The 15615-nt window shown below is 48.0% G+C and overlaps 1 protein-coding gene across 1 annotated transcript in view; it reads left to right on the top strand.

Moving 5' to 3' along the window:
- Window positions 1-15615, top strand: part of rgs3a (regulator of G protein signaling 3a) — a 108166-nt gene that overhangs the window by 78504 nt on the left and 14047 nt on the right. The window lies entirely within an intron of this gene.

Genomic DNA, 15615 nt, shown 5'->3' with positions numbered 1-15615 from the left:
ATCTCGGCATCTCCTTCCCTCCGGCGTTGTGTAACAGTGAAGGCCGTGTGTTCAATTTATGGAAATATGAAAAATCTGAGCTGGGTTCTGGAAGTGATGTGTGGTTTTAGGGCTTGTTGCGATGGGCACTTCAGTATACAGTTACCCAGAGTGCTGACCACAGCAGCATCCTGAGATAAGATCCCTGTTTTACCCCTGTTTCCAGACCCGGACTGGAGGACTGGAGGAGGAGGGAGGTCCCTTGACAGACCAGAACAGAACACTTAATTTGTGTGCTGAACATTTACTTCTGTTCTTCAGCTGTGTTTTTTTCTTTTTCCTTTTTATGTAGCCATTTTAATGTGCGCCGATGGGTGTAATTGGAGAAAGTATCATCAAAATCTGAATTGGATAAGCCAGTTCTGTTCGCTTGCTCTTGCGAACGACCTCCTTAAAGAAAACAGTCCTGCCAAATGTTGAGTCTTTCTGCCAGACGAGGAAACATACATAGGCTCTCTAACTCTTGCATGTCTGGAAAAAATCACTGAATTCTCATCCTTAAAGAAATTTCTCTGTAAAAAAAACATGGTTTACTTTATCATCATCATTTAACATGTACATCTCATTGGAGCCTGGTGTGAATTTTAACTTCTCTGGCCTTACAGAGCTGATTTATGAATGTTTGGCATCTCCAAATCTTCTCTGGGTTTTTTAATCCCACCAAGCCAGGGTGCATTTAAGCAAAGCAGAGAAAGAGGTATGCCCCAAGTTTTTCAGTACACTGGTAGTTTAATCATCAGGGAGGGCTAGACATCCACCGCTCTCAGTCCCCCTTAATTTTCTTTTATTTTAAATTTCTTCCTGTTCTTACACACAACATTGAACTCGCCGGTTGACCGATGGAAGCTGCAATCCGTGCAATGCTCCTTCCTCTGACTACGGTGATGGTGATATTTACCGCCATCGTTGTCACGGCTATTAATACAGTATCCCACTGCGGACAGGCCCGGCGGAGGGCAAACACACCTGCTAAAAATAGCAGGTGAAAAGGGAAAAGGCCACAAATGTCTGTGTGGGTAAACACAGCCGGGTCGAGAGCGTGCGCTGACGCTTCAGTGTAAACACAGGGGCCCGCAGCGTCTGCTGAAGTTCAAGGCCCCCGCTCGCTGGAGTCCGGCCGACAGCTGTCGCCGGCCCACGAAACGCTGGAGGCGCTAGAGGAGCTGTTTTTTGCTGATAAAGGCCGGCGGGTATTTGCTTCTCGGCCCGTGTTTGTCTTTGTTGGCATGGAAGGCTAGAACACCATTCTGTCGAGTGTTCCGTGGAAGCTGACCACGGCAGAGAGGATGTTGGGTAAACAGACTGCCCTGGCGGAGGGGACCCGCAACTGGACAAAGGGTCGGGGAGGTCAAATACCACAAACGACACTTTATCTGAGCCCCCCCCCGCCCCCCCCGAAAGCAAAAATGGAGCAAAATGTTCAGAACGTGAGCAATACACCACGGGCTATGGGCCTCCTTCTCAGCACACTGGCAGTCTTGAGTGCTGCAGACATTTCTACATACCAACTCCTTCCTCAAATAACGACCGCACTCGGATATACATAGCAGTACATTATTTATGTGCCTAGCATAACGCCGCCCCCCCCCACCCCCACCCATGCAGAGAGACTAACATAGCTCACACTTCCACACTTTATCCTCTCATACAGCTGGATATACTGTCTACTGGATTCATTCATTTTGGGTACCTATTCCAGTGCCCTACTTGGGGATCATATCTGTGGCCCACTGGCTCCAAGCCCAGTCACTCTACCCTAACACTGCCTGCCATGGTTTTCTGAGTTGTGCCTCTGGAGTTTTCATGTTTTATGGATTTTTTTTTTTCCAAGTTTTATCTCTGCCTCATGTTCCTGTAATGTTCCTGTGATACACTCCCGTGAAATGTTTGAAGCACGTGATATGTTCTGTCTGAGATGTTCTTCAAAAGCTCTTTTCAGCATGTTTTTTTCTTTTTAATTCCTCACGGCAATATTAATTGTTGAGTTAATTGCTCGTTTAGTAGGAATACAACAGAATGGTGCTAATTAATCCAGCCCCGGGGATCCAGCTCTGTCATTCACAACAATTTAAACACATGCAATCATGTTAAATTCAAATAACATCCCACATCCCACGAATAATGTGTACTAAGGTTGTTTCCAATGCTTATGAATTATCCCATTGGCTGACAGCTATTTCTAATCAAACAACCGAGAGTCGAGTCTCAGAAAGCTAGATAGCACGTGTGCTACTGCTCGCTAACATTTTCAAGAAGGTGTCCTGAAGGCAGTTTGCTTAGCTGTGGTGGTAGCTTGTCTAGCTAAACAAAACTGAGGATGTAACGGGTTAAGGGAGTGTGGAGTAGTGGTAAGGAGCAGGGCTTGCAACTGGAAGGTTGCTGGTTTGATTCCCCGCTGGGGGGCACTGCTGTTGTACCCTTGGGCAAGGTACTTAAACCATAATTGCCTCAATAAATATCCAGCCATATAAATGGATAAAATTGTAACCTGTGTAAGTTGCTCTGGTATGCTAAATGACAATGATGTTATCTACTGTAAATGATCGCACATGTCAATGTCAAACTGTGCAATTATTGAACCCATAGCACAAACTGTTGTGTATGTGCAAACCAGCTATCAGCAGTACATATGTCTAGCTGTCTCTACACCTACAACAGGGCCTGCATGTTATCCCTTCTAAAGCATGACCGCTCATGTTTCTGAGGCTGTCTGGGGTAAGACAGCAGCTAAGCCTCTCAGAGAGGAGCCAAGTAGCTGTGCACCAGAGGGCACTGGAATCAAAGCCTGCAACACCAATGCTCCAAGTTGAGTTTCCAAGTAATGCAGACGAAAATAAACAGGTGTGTTTTTGGTCTCGCTGGGGGAGCCATGCCATGACGTACACCAAGCCCGCACAAAGACTTTCTGATGTGTAGAGCATTAATCGTAGGCCACGCCCACTCTGCTCCACCAATCAGAGGCCAGAAGCCTGCTGGGAAAAGAATGAGTGGTCATTGTTGATGGCTTTCAGGTGTGGGCTGAGGGTTCAGAATTCATTCAGCCACCCAGCAGTCCATTCTCAAAGGTGACATCTGCACCTACGGTTTGGTTTGGGACTTGGCTCTGAGTGCAAGCGTGACTTGGCGTTTTCATTTTAAAGCAGGGCCCCCGGTGGTGTTATCTGCGTAAGACAGACATATTTGGTGAACAGCTGGCCGCGGCTCTTTTGGAAAATGTAGAGTGCCTTCTCCAGGGCTAGGGTGAAGAGGCTCTGACTGTACTGTTGGGTAATCAGCGTTTGCCCCGCCCTCCTTTCCATTATGCGGTTGGCACTCTTAGCAGGATGGGAACTGGCAGTTCTTGGGGGGAGGAAGGCAGGGGGTAAGGTTAGCAGTGTCTGTTCTTTATCATCTTTCTCTCTGTCTTATTTTCTCTCTCTCCTTCTCTGTCTCTTTCTCTTGCTCTCTCTCTCTCTCTCTCTCTCTCTTTCTTTCTCAGTTTCCACTCTGCCTTTAAATTTTCAGTTTCGATTTCAAGTTGCTTTCCTGGCATGGCGTACATAAAGCAGTGTTTCCAAAACAGGGAACAACACATAATTTGCAATGAATTGCACACATTTCTCTCTCTTTATCTCTCCTTCTCTTCCTCTCTCTCTCTCTTCGAGTGACAGGGTGGTTTTCCATGCCACATTCAGTCCTTTGCCAAACATCATTTCAGGTGTCCTGCTGTTACTCCATTGCAGAGCCAAGTAAGAGGAAGCGTGAAAGCCAAACCGGATCACAAATTTCAACCAGGCCTCAATGTACCAGTGCGTGATTGTGGGCATTAACATGACACAGGTCTCATCCAGACAATGTAGTGCAGTGTCCCTCACATAAGTGTGCCATCATTGACTGATTGCTAGCCATTTACAATAATCTACACTTCTACATTTTGGTCACTTTTGGTTCCATGCTGGGGAAATGAAATCAAAATATGTGAACAAGTTTTGACATTTTGTGTGAAAGTTTGTAATATGAAATATGTGTATAGATATAGTATATATACCACACACACACACATACACACAGTATGTAGATACAGTATTTATACTACCCACATATGTATGTAAGTATGTATACATGTAGCTAATTCAGGCAGTGTACATTTAGCTAATTCTAGCAGTGTACATGTAGCTAATCCAGGCAGTATACATGTAACTAATTCAAGCAGTATATATACAGCTAATTCAGGTCTTTGCTGGTTTGTCAAGCCTATATTGAGACCCATGTAAAACTGACGTAAGCCCCCTATTACACAGATCAGGTTGTGTTTCATTTAAAGCAGTCAGTGCTCATTTTAAACAGGGTTGAAGATGTAGTAAAACAGGCTCTGAAGATGAGACGATTTGTCCTGTTGGGGGGGGGGGGGGGGGGGGGTGTTGACACACCACACCCAGTTATTTCAGAACCGAGAGCAAGGGGGGTTGGGAGGGGTCTGGCTAAAAATATGCCGGAATCGGGGTGCCCGGTTAGCAATGTCGTACGTGCAAGATGTGTGACAACATGTGCATGAAAGGATGGGGTTCATGTCCGATTAAGACCGACGTCTCCGGGCTGAGTAATGGCCCACTCATGACTAGAATGCTCTCCAGTGTGTGCGAGTAAATAGAAAACTCGGGAATTCTGGGACTTCTGCCGACAAAAAAAAAAAAAAAAAAACAGGCTAAAAATACCTCCTGACCTCTGACAAGATGCTGTTTGTGGTAAATAGAGTGAGGCGCAGCTGGTATTTTCAGTATATTTCAGTGGGCAGCGTATGCCTCACCGGTTCACACTGGATGGGAGAGAATGTTGGAGAAAGTTTTGTCACCTGGTGTTTCCTGATCTCTGATTGGCTGGGAGATGTCACAGGGGCCACCCACATCAGTCATGGGAAAGTGTTCATTATGTGTGAAAAGACTGAATGACACAATATTTATTTAGTATAGTGCATCTTACAGCTAAGGTTGTCACAAAATGCTGTACAGAGGTTTTCCAGAGGGAGTCAAAAAACAGAACCAACCCCAGGGCCACTTTGGGGAAAAATAGAACATTGTTCCCTGATCCCTGGGAAAGAGGCAATCAAGTAAAACTCCTGGAAAGCATTTAAATACAAAAATAGATACTACACAATACAATACACAATACGTAATTCTAATGCCTTAACAACAGGTGGTGGGGGATGGGATGCTGCACCACAACACCTTTACCAGTCTTCTGTTTGCTCAGAATCATTTATATACAATAGCAGTGATTATTGTATTGCCTTTCTATACTGATGGCACAGCTCATGCAATTTTGGAGTAGGTCCTCAGGTTGGCCTGCGGTAGACTGATTGCTGCCTGGGCAACCAAATCGGCAAAAGACAAGACAGCGGTAAGTGACATCACCAGGACTGGGCTGTGACCAATGGCCGGGAAGCATCACCAGGGCTGGGCTGTGACCAATGACTGATTTTTTTTTTTTTTGTTTTTGTAATTTTTTTAAAACCCTTTTGCTGTTGCAGTGTTTGTTCTAAGGCATGTTCCTCCTCTCTGCCCCAGCGGTGGACCAAACTGCCCCTGTGTTTACGGGCTGATCCCTGAGCCCAAACTGGAACCCGGCCAGCGCCATATTTATCCAACTGCCACGTCTCTGTAACCCCTTTGTTCGAGGAGTCGGCCGAAGCTATGCGGCGTCTTCAGCCTTCGTGCGTATCCAGACCAGACTGCGATGCTTTGCGTTCTACACCGCCACACCGTTACATAACAATCGCGCTCCGCTGGGTCCTTTGGTGAATTATGCGAAGCAGGGGACTCGAGCGTGCAGCACAGATTTCCCGTCTGGGATGTGACCCTGCGACCCTGTCAACAGCGTCGAAACGACACCCCACGCTGCTGCCTGTCAATAGGCCTTAAAAAAGACCTGGCTGTGGGGTAACGCTCGCTTTCGGCGTGTGGAAAATCCTCAGTGCAGATGGAAGGTAAGCCACTGTTAATGAATCCTGCCCCTGCAAACACCCCCCATAAGCCTCCCCCTCCCCCCCTGCGGTTTCATGTCCGATAGGGAAAGTATAAATTAGCGTCGCAGCTGAAAGCCTCTGCTCTTACCGAGAACGGTCTGCACTGATGAAACTGCACCCTTAACCCGCTGCTCCAGCCTGTCAGAGTCGCAGCAAAGTGTGTGGGTTCGGTGGAACTGCTGAGGGCACTGTTTGTGTATTACATAGTAAAGGGGCACTGCTATCCACAGTGTGAGTCATGCCTCGTTCTCTGACTCCTTCCCGGCAGTGTCCTACGCCTCGCCTCTCCTGATCTATGGTGCGTGAAGTCCCCACACGTGCGTACGCCACCACCGCCTTCCAGTCAAGAGGACGCAGGGCCCGCCCCGGTTCCTCGGACACCACTCCCCTTCCCGCCCGTTCCCGTAGCAATCAGGGCGGAGCTGCCCTTTGTGTGTCCCCTTCCCGGGTTGGTTTGTTGGGGGCCCGTTGCCACGGTTTCGTGATTGACGCCGCTGCCTCGCTTCGGGTCTGACTCACGTGTTAATAAACTCGCCCCCTGTGCGCAGGGCAGACGCAGTGTGGTGCACACTTTCCGTTGCCATGGACGCGTAAACACAGCGGCCAGGTTCCCGGTCCTGAAGTGCGGGGCATCTTTGTTCCCCTCTCCATCCTCTCCTGCTACTGGTGCAGCCCCCGTAACCCCCCCCCCCCCCACCCAACAGCCTATGCCAACAGGGCGGTCATTTTTATCAGCATATGGCAAAATCGGACATTTTTTTTTTTTATCAATCCGTGTAAGAAAACTGTACAACTATACAAAATTTGGGGAATTTATTGAAGTTTGAAATGAACATTTCAGAGGAGAATTATCCTTGTGCAGTTAGTCAAATATAGACAAACTGGTTGTGTCCGTGACTATAAAAACCGCACTCAGCCCTTCCTTTCTGTGTCAGCTGTTCGCGGCAGCCCTCCTGCACCCCATCTCCCTCCTTTCCTTTTCTCTGTTCATGACATCCCCATGGGGGGGGTGAACAACTTCGGCTCATGGTCAGGTGCGATCCATTTGTTGGCCTCAAAGCCAAATAAAGTACTGCTATAACCATGTCACACACCGCCTTCATGCTTTGATTGTATGGAAATTCATAGCTACGGAATGTTTGGTATGTGTCAGAAGTGATCTACAGGACAGCATGCTTCTGGTTTTTCAGAACATAACATATCTACAAAAACGCCAGACATTCACATATGAATAGTGCATTGTGGTATACATTTAACATGGCTTTATTATATATTTTTGGATGGTTGGTCAGAACCAGTATTACTCTGACAACATGTGACTGTGTGTGTGTGTGTGTGTGTGTGTGTGTGTGGGGGGGGGGGTGGGGGGGGTGACTGGGGGTGTGTGCGTGGGAGTGATGGTGGCATTGGCTTATGACCAAGGACATACTGTACATTTGTCGCACTCTTGAGCTTTTCTGTAGGAACATAAAAACATAATGTCCTACAGTGGAGGACCCTGTGACCATAAAACCTCAATTATTCTAAAGGAGACTCAAGAATTAACGCATTAAAATACCACGATGAGGAGACAACAGGCACGTTTTTGCATTGTGGCCCAGAAGACTTCAGCATGACCTCCAGGGTGTTAGTGTGGGCAATGAGAGGCTGCTTATCCTGGGTCAACAGGCCTGTCTGGCAGAGCACGAACTGTACCTATTCTCTGTTACCTATTTCCCTATGATGCATTAGGACTAATGAAAAGTTACTGAGTAATGAACACTGCTCCTCAGGACTAAGATGGACAAATACTCCCTTGTGTTTATGCAGGGTTGAGCAGCTTATGCTGTGATTGGAGAGGTTTGGAGACCACTGTGGGTAAGCTCTATGTTGTGTAGGTTCTCACAGAATTCTGACATCAGTTAGAGGGAGACTGCCATTTAAAAGGATTATACAGAATGAAGTGAGGTTTTGTTGTTGTTGGTTATTATTGAGAAATCATTCATTGTGATTGTGTGTGATCATTGACTAAGCATTAACTACACATTTCCTTGCATTCTCTGCTGATCTTCTCCCCATTTTTCATTGCAAAGACAGTTGATTTTGCAACTGACCTTCCTGTATAAATAACTTCTAAGTCAGTAAAACCTGGACCATGGATTCAGCGCTGGGTTTGTGGGAACCCTGTGTAGGGGTGAGAATCAGGGGGAGAATGGGGGATGACTCTTTGGATGGAGATGAGTTACAGACCCGTTGTTGTGTTATTCTCTGGGGCTAGGGTTACACGCGTGCTTTGGTTGATCCCGCTCGGATTTGCGGCCTGACCCTGTCTGACCCCGGGGATGGCCGATGTCATGACTCGCCTCATTCCGGAGCTTTTTCAGTTCCGTTGTGTCACAATTCTGTGTCTCCCATCCCTGCTGTATCTCGCTTGTCCTTACTCTCAGGGAGCGAAGAGCTTATTAGCATTCTAAGCCTTCACATCCGAACATTAGCACCTTTTGTATTATTTATTCAGGGCCATTATTTAGCTATTATTTATTGATATTTTACGTTACTCTTTTTCGTCCCAGGATGCGACCATGCGTTCAGAGAGGGGGTGTTTGTCTGCGCGAAGCGTTTGTCTGAAAAACAGTTCTCGTCAGCGGTGAGTAATGAACGAGACGTCTTTGAGATGAGGGGAAAAAAAAGCTCTCCAAGGTTAATAATACACTGAAATGAGAGTCGCTGTGTCCAGAAATACTGCTTACTCTTCCTCAATCCATGTTGTGTCATCGCCGAAATTTACTGAAAGGGCAGCGGTGCCCCACGACCCTGATACTGGAAGGATTATCTCGGCCTCAGTGGCCGCTCCTTCCGAGAACGAACGGCGTCGGCCGCCGGGCTCCATAGGCCCGCCGGGAAACCCTGAGAGCCAATCGGAACGAGGAATGTCTGGCAGTTAGGAATGTCATTGTGGCTTGGGAGGTGGTGGTGGGGGGGGGAAGTCCGGTCGCGCATAGCCAGCATGCCGCATTGTTCAAAACATCCTCTGCCACAGGAAGCTGGCGACGCAGGCAGGAAGTAGCCGTCCGCTGCGAGCGGGTAATAACAGCAGGAAGGGAGCTTTCGGGGGCGAGATTAGAGCGCACAATGACAATTATAAAAAAAAAAAAAAACAAAAGTAAAATGTTACAGTATCAAGACAAAACATATCCTTTCGGCAGGCTTTCCGTTCAAAGCGAGCTATGCCGCCTGAATAACACCCTGCTAGCCTGAGGTAGTGGTCACTGCGGGTGTCCTGTGCCGCTGTGTGTGTGTGTGTGTGTGTGTGTGTGTGTGTGTGTGGGGGGGGTTGTTTCATGGCCCCTGTGACTCTGCCAGTAATCCTCTAATTTGGTGGTGCTGACTGACGCCCTGTTTCCTGCCTGACCTAATGAAAGATGAGGGACGCATGTTCCATACCTAGTAGCTCCATCACTTCATCTCTGCGTGGCTCGGTGTTATTGCTAAGATCAGAGGCGTCTTTATTACGGTTACAGAGGCGGTTTATTACACTGCAAGATTACTGTGGTTCGTCGAGGCCAAATTACAGTCATCTTGTGGGTTTGTACAGGATTGCAAGGGGAAATGTAGGTGACGCTTGCTGAAGCTATTGTGCTCCAGTCATCCTTTCCTGCGTTTGAATTGCATAAGATGACATCTGTTCCAGACCACTCTTCATTCAGTTATGTGCTGCCTTTGGGGTATGTTTACTCAGGGATGGTTTATATAACTGCGTTTTGACTGGAGTCTTTCTTTTTAAATTACGGTGTCAAAGGGTGCAACAGGAGAGGGTACAATTGGGACTGAACCCCATGACCCTCTGGTGAAGGGTGCAGTGTCCTGACTGGTGCTGCTCTTACTTGTTCTCTCTCTCTCTCTCTCTCTGTACTCTTCCTCTATGACAGTCAAAAATAAGAAGTGTGACTGACAAGGCAGTGTTTATTCTAGAAAGTTGTTTGACTTGTGAAGGAGGGAGGGGGCGAGTGATTTGCTGTGAGGAGGGAAAACATTGTGAAACTGCCTTTATGTCAGAGGGTCCTTCCGTTTGGGGCCTGAACTCAGTCATTTACAGTAAACTATAGTCATGTTGTCATAATGTAGAGTGTATGTTTAGCTGTAGCTCGAATGTAATTTGAACATTTTCTAGTATAAAAGTGAGCATACATGTTTGAGAATAAGCCCTAGTCAAAAGCACCAAATGCACACCATCCCTCAACAGTCTCTGGTCACGGCCAATCAAACACTTTCACTGCATTTCACAGACCATCTCGGGATGCCTTTTGAATCCTGTTAAAGAAACTGACGCCCCAAAACCAGAGGGGGAACACACCTGTACCTGGGCCCACATTTAAAAATAAAGGCCACCATCTGCCCCAGCAGAATTGGCCCCTGCAGACTCGGCCCACGCAGACTCGGGGTGGGATTGCGGCGGGCATTGCTCTGTTGTTTCCCGCGGGGCGTATTGTTTTCGCGGGACGGCCCCATGAGACGCCCCCCCCCCCCCCCCCCTCCCGCCCGCCCCGCGTGGGACACAATGCGAGGAAGAGCGGCGTGAGGGGGTTCACACAGCTTGGCCGCAGCTGCGTGGAAACCCAGGGAGGAAGCGGCGCCTAGGAGCCAGCCGTTTGTTTAAGGGCGGAGGAGAGGAGAGCGGAGAACCCAAAATGGAACAATACAGAGACCGGAAAGCAGCCTGATTGAAACCAGACCCGCGCCGGTTCTGAACATGAGAACCAAAAAAAAATATTATTATTATTTTTTTTTTTAAATGGCTGCCCATAGTCAACCTTTTACCTTGTTTGTGAGCTGAGCACACACACTCACATGGGGACTTGTGCAACTTGGGTTTCAAGACAGACATCCCTTTTATACAGCTAGGTTCTTGCAGAACCCTTGCTCCGGGCTGCACTGGCTGTTCCCCCTCCTGGGATCTGAACCTAAGAAGATCTGGTTGCTGATCTGGTGTGTGCTGAGTTCGGGGCACACAGCAGGGAAGGGGAGCTGTAGCTGTGTGAAGGCCCTGCTGAATAAAGCGTTCTCCAGGCAGACTCTTACTGAGAACTGGCAGCATTGTTTGGCATGGCCGTGCTAACAGGGGGGAAGCCGGTGTCACATGGTGTCACCCTCAGCAGCTGGGGATGACTGAGCTGTCTGTGTGTGTGTGTGTGTGTGTGTGTGTGTGTGTGTGTGTGTGTGTGTGTGTGTGGGGCGGGGGGGGGGGGGGGGGGTATGCATATGTGTGATTGTATTTGTGTGTGTTTATGTCTGTCACTCTGTCTGTTTGCGTTGTCATTTCCTGTCCCTGCTGCGGTTTGTATGATACTTTATCCCAGAGCGGGGTTCAGAGTATTGCTGCAGCTGTGTGTATGGTACTTTATTCCAGGGTTCAGAGTATTGCTGCAGCTGTGTGTATGGTACTTTACTCCAGGGTTCAGAGTATTGCTGCTGCTGTTTATGTGGTACTTTACTCCAGGGATCAGAGTATTGCTGCAGCTGTGTGTATGGTACTTTACTCCAGGGTTCAGAGTATTACTGCAGTTTGTATGGTCTTACTGCAGTTTATATTGTAGTTTAACCTAGAGCAGAACCCAGAGTATTGTTGAGGCCATTTCAGTGGTTGTTCACTCCAGACCAGAGTCCACAGTATTGCTACAGCTGTTTGCATGGTAGTTTACCCCAGACCAGAGTCCAGAGTATTGCTACAACTGTTTGTATGCTAGTGTAGTTTATGGTAGTCCAGAGCAGTACTGTTGTGTGGTAGTTTGTCCGTGTGTGTGTGTGTGTGTGTGTGTGTGTGTATGTGTGTGTCTATCTGTTATTCTGTGTTGGCCTCGTCCCTTCCTGTCCCTGCCTTTGTGCCACTGTTCTCCAAGACAATTCACACTGACCCGCGTCCTGCTTGGTTTTCCCCAGCCAGGACAGGGAACATGGAGGGACTTTTTGGGGGATGACTGACAGCAGGCCCCCGGAGCGGGGGGCTCAGGCACGGGGTGGGAATCTAGAAAAAGGGTATTTAAACACCCCTCCTCAGGGTCGAGCTCCTCAGTCACGCTTCGGCCCCGAGCCTTTGGCTGCAGATTCTGGCAGCCGAAGTGTTATTCTACATCACTGATCCATGTGAGCACCCTGGCCCCCCCACACCCCCATTGGATGTGTCCATCTCCTGTCGGAGAGGTTAAATTTAGCTCGGTCCTTGCTGCTGGGGGCCGGGGGGGTGGGTGGGGGGGGTGCAGATCGAGCCCCCCGCTGTGTGCTGTTTACGCCACTGCTCTAGGAATGACCACTGATGGTGTGCGGGTCTGAGGGAGGCTGCGCAACAGCCTCCCAGTGGGGAGCTCTCGGTCCGAGAGCCTGATTAAAAGATTGCCGCTCGGGGGAACCCAGCGGGAGACCTTCACAGAACCGGGCCGGGTCGATGCCGAGGGCCGGCGATCGCGTCCAGAAAAACAGCCTCCGTTAGACAGGAGCAAACAGGATGTGCCGCTTATATTGTAATATTTATTTGCCTAGCAGATGTCCTTATCCAGGGCAGATTGCAGTGTACACCTCGCTCAGTGCCCATTTATAGCTGCTGTATTTACTGAAACAGCTCGGGGTAAGCACCTCACTCAAGGGCACTGTAGCACCGTGCAGGCCGAGAATCAAAGGTGCCCTTAAACCAGTAACTCACAACTGCTATCACAGGAAATCAAGGGATTATTGTAGAACAATGTTAAACTAAAATCTTTCTATGAATGTATGTATGTATGTGTGTGTGTATGTGTGTGTGCATGTCTGTATGTATGTATGTGAATGTTTATGTATGTATCTATCTAACTATTGATTGATAGATAATTAGATTAATAAAAATATAGATTGATAGACTAGATCCGCTACCGCTGTTCTGCTACAGGTTTAAGTGATCTCCTATCTACACATCTGTTAGAAAGACAGATAGTCCTTCCATAAAACCATATGTTTGGGTGAAGTTGAGCAGCAACTGAAAGTATATCAGCATGAAGCTGCCACACCACTGTTAGTGTGAAAAATAACACCAACCCCAAGCTGAGATATCAGCTCGGGGAACTGTAGGCACAGCTGTAAGGGTCTTTAAAAAGAAGGCATCCATCTATTTATCTGTCTGTCTGTCTATCTATCTATCTATCTAGTTAGCTATCTAGTTAGCTAGTTTTGATAAGCTTAGATAGGCACTCAACATACTGTAAGCACAGCAGGTGATTGGGAAAGAAAGGCAATGTTTTGGAGCCTTTGCTGGATTTGATCTGTAAACATGTCCGCTGTGTAGGGCAGTGGGGCAGAGGGGTTTCGGAGTTCATGTTGTGCATATCAGCACAACTCATGAACGATTCCTTTCAAAAAAAAAAACAACAACAACAGAAGAATCACTGCGCTGAAGGCCACCAGTAGGGTATTCTTAGAGATGTGTCCACTGGAAAGTGGTGTTGAGAGTTTCATTTGAGGACAGGCTTGTTAAAATGAGGGTCCCGACCCAGAACTGACTTCCTGTCTGGATCTGGTCATGTCCCGTCTTTCCTCTTCCTGTCTCGAGCGCGATGGGAGATGTTTTCGGAAACCGGCACATCCTACAGTAGCAGCTTTTGCACTGATGACTAAGAGGAAAGAGCCAAAAACCGTCTGCCTTCCTCTGTCACCTGGAGACTGCACAGGGGGACATCCCTGGCGCTAGAGAACAAAGCCAGATAGATTTCCTCCTTCTCCTCCTCCTTATAGATGCCCCCCTCATCATAGGTGTGGCTGAGGAAGCAGTTGTTTACTGATGGCAGAGGAAGCCCCAGAGTGGGTGGAGCTACCATATGCAACCAATGAGTCGCGGATTCAAACCAATCGTTGTGCTTTGCTGGGGAGAGTAAGTGTTTCAACTGGTTCAATCAAGTCAGTGACTGACAGCTCTTTACAGCTCCGCCCATTACAGGGCTCATGAAGCCTCCTGCTTCCATTGATATCTATAATCATGGTGACAGGTGACATCCCAGTTTTGACCTATGCCCCCACGGATCACTGGTCGTTACCCACTTGTGTCATGGTTTGTGTCTGTATAGTGGTTAGGGAGCTGGATTTGCCACCAGAATGTTACTGGTTCTGTTTCCAGGCTGTGTAGTGCCAGGGTAGCCTTGAGAACGGTGGTCAGCATGAATTGTTTCATTAAAATAAAAAAACATCTGTATGAGTGGAATGTGCCGAAAATGTTAGCTAGGGCAGTGGCCTTTGATACAGGCATCAGCTCAGGAAGGAATGACAGTAGAGAAAGCTTGCGTGACTCAGGAACGTTGATCTGCCTTTTAGAACAGGAACTTTCCTGATGCTGCCCGCTGCCAGCCAGACAAATAAAACTGCCCTAGATATGGCAGGCCACTGTTCCTGGGGTTCAAAGGCCGTCCTCACGGTCGGGAAATGTTTTGTGCTTTTATGATGGCTCTTCGCTCCAGCTGTTTGTGTCGTCCTGTTGGACGTGAGCGGAGCTCTGTTTGCGTACATCGCGGCTGTTCTTGGTCCTCGTCCCGCGCCACCTGACCTGGGATCAGTGGAGTAAACAGACCGCAAAGGGAGGAGCTGATTTTACGGGCTGGTTGCTGGAACTGTCAGAGGTGCTAGAGTGGTGCGATTCCCTGTGAGTTTGGCTGCCTGGACCGGCTCTTATGTCTTCAGGTGGGTGACAGGGGGGGCTGTGTACAGCAGGTATCTGCACGTGGTATCAGGCCCTGTGACCAACCGCCCAAGCCCAGCAACAAATGCAGTGGGTCAGAGAGCCTGTGTGTGTGTGAGTGCGTGTCGTACACTGCGATTGGACATGTCACCGGCCAATCGGATGCCTGCTGTGCCATTATCTCGCTCTCTCTTTCGCTCTCACGCTCACTCTGTCACACCTCATCGTCATGCCAACGGTAACAGAGTTTCTCGAGATTCTTCGAGGTGCTTACAGATTCAAGATGCACACAGGTGGTCTTTCAGAACTAAAATGAGCGTCACCACTTTAATTACCCAGGTACTGTTGCATACAATCACTAACACATTGTTGCAGCATCGTGCTGTTTTTGTGTGTGAAATATGGCTGTCTAGTGGTATCTTTTTATTTTTCTATCTACGCATTACATTCATTTAGCAGATGCTTTTATCCACATTGACTTCCAGCACAAAAGAACAGAAATATATCTATTCAAGTTGAATGAGCAACAGTATCTATCTATCTATCTATCTATCTATCTATCTATCTATCTATCCGATAGTGGGACAGGACAGGACATAAATTCCAAGAAAATCTGTGTTACTGAGCAGCAGTGGTGAAAATCCCTCATACTGTATATGGTCAGCTGTCCAGACATCGGGTCAGTCTGGGTGTGTTATTTTTTCACACAATGGGTCATTATTTGAAAGTACAAAGCATGCGCGCGCGCACACACACACACACACACACACACACACACACACACACACACACACACACACACACACTCTGCCAGGAACCTCCACCTCAGCCAGACCAGTGGATTACACCCCTCCTCCACCACTGGCCTCCCTATGTCCCCTTGTCCAATCAGAGAGCAGGGTTACAG

This window comes from Megalops cyprinoides, chromosome 5 (assembly GCF_013368585.1).
Source record: "Megalops cyprinoides isolate fMegCyp1 chromosome 5, fMegCyp1.pri, whole genome shotgun sequence".
NCBI lineage: Eukaryota > Metazoa > Chordata > Actinopteri > Elopiformes > Megalopidae > Megalops > Megalops cyprinoides.
The sequence above is the reverse complement of the archived record's forward strand: the minus strand, read 5'-3'. Positions and strand labels throughout refer to the sequence as shown.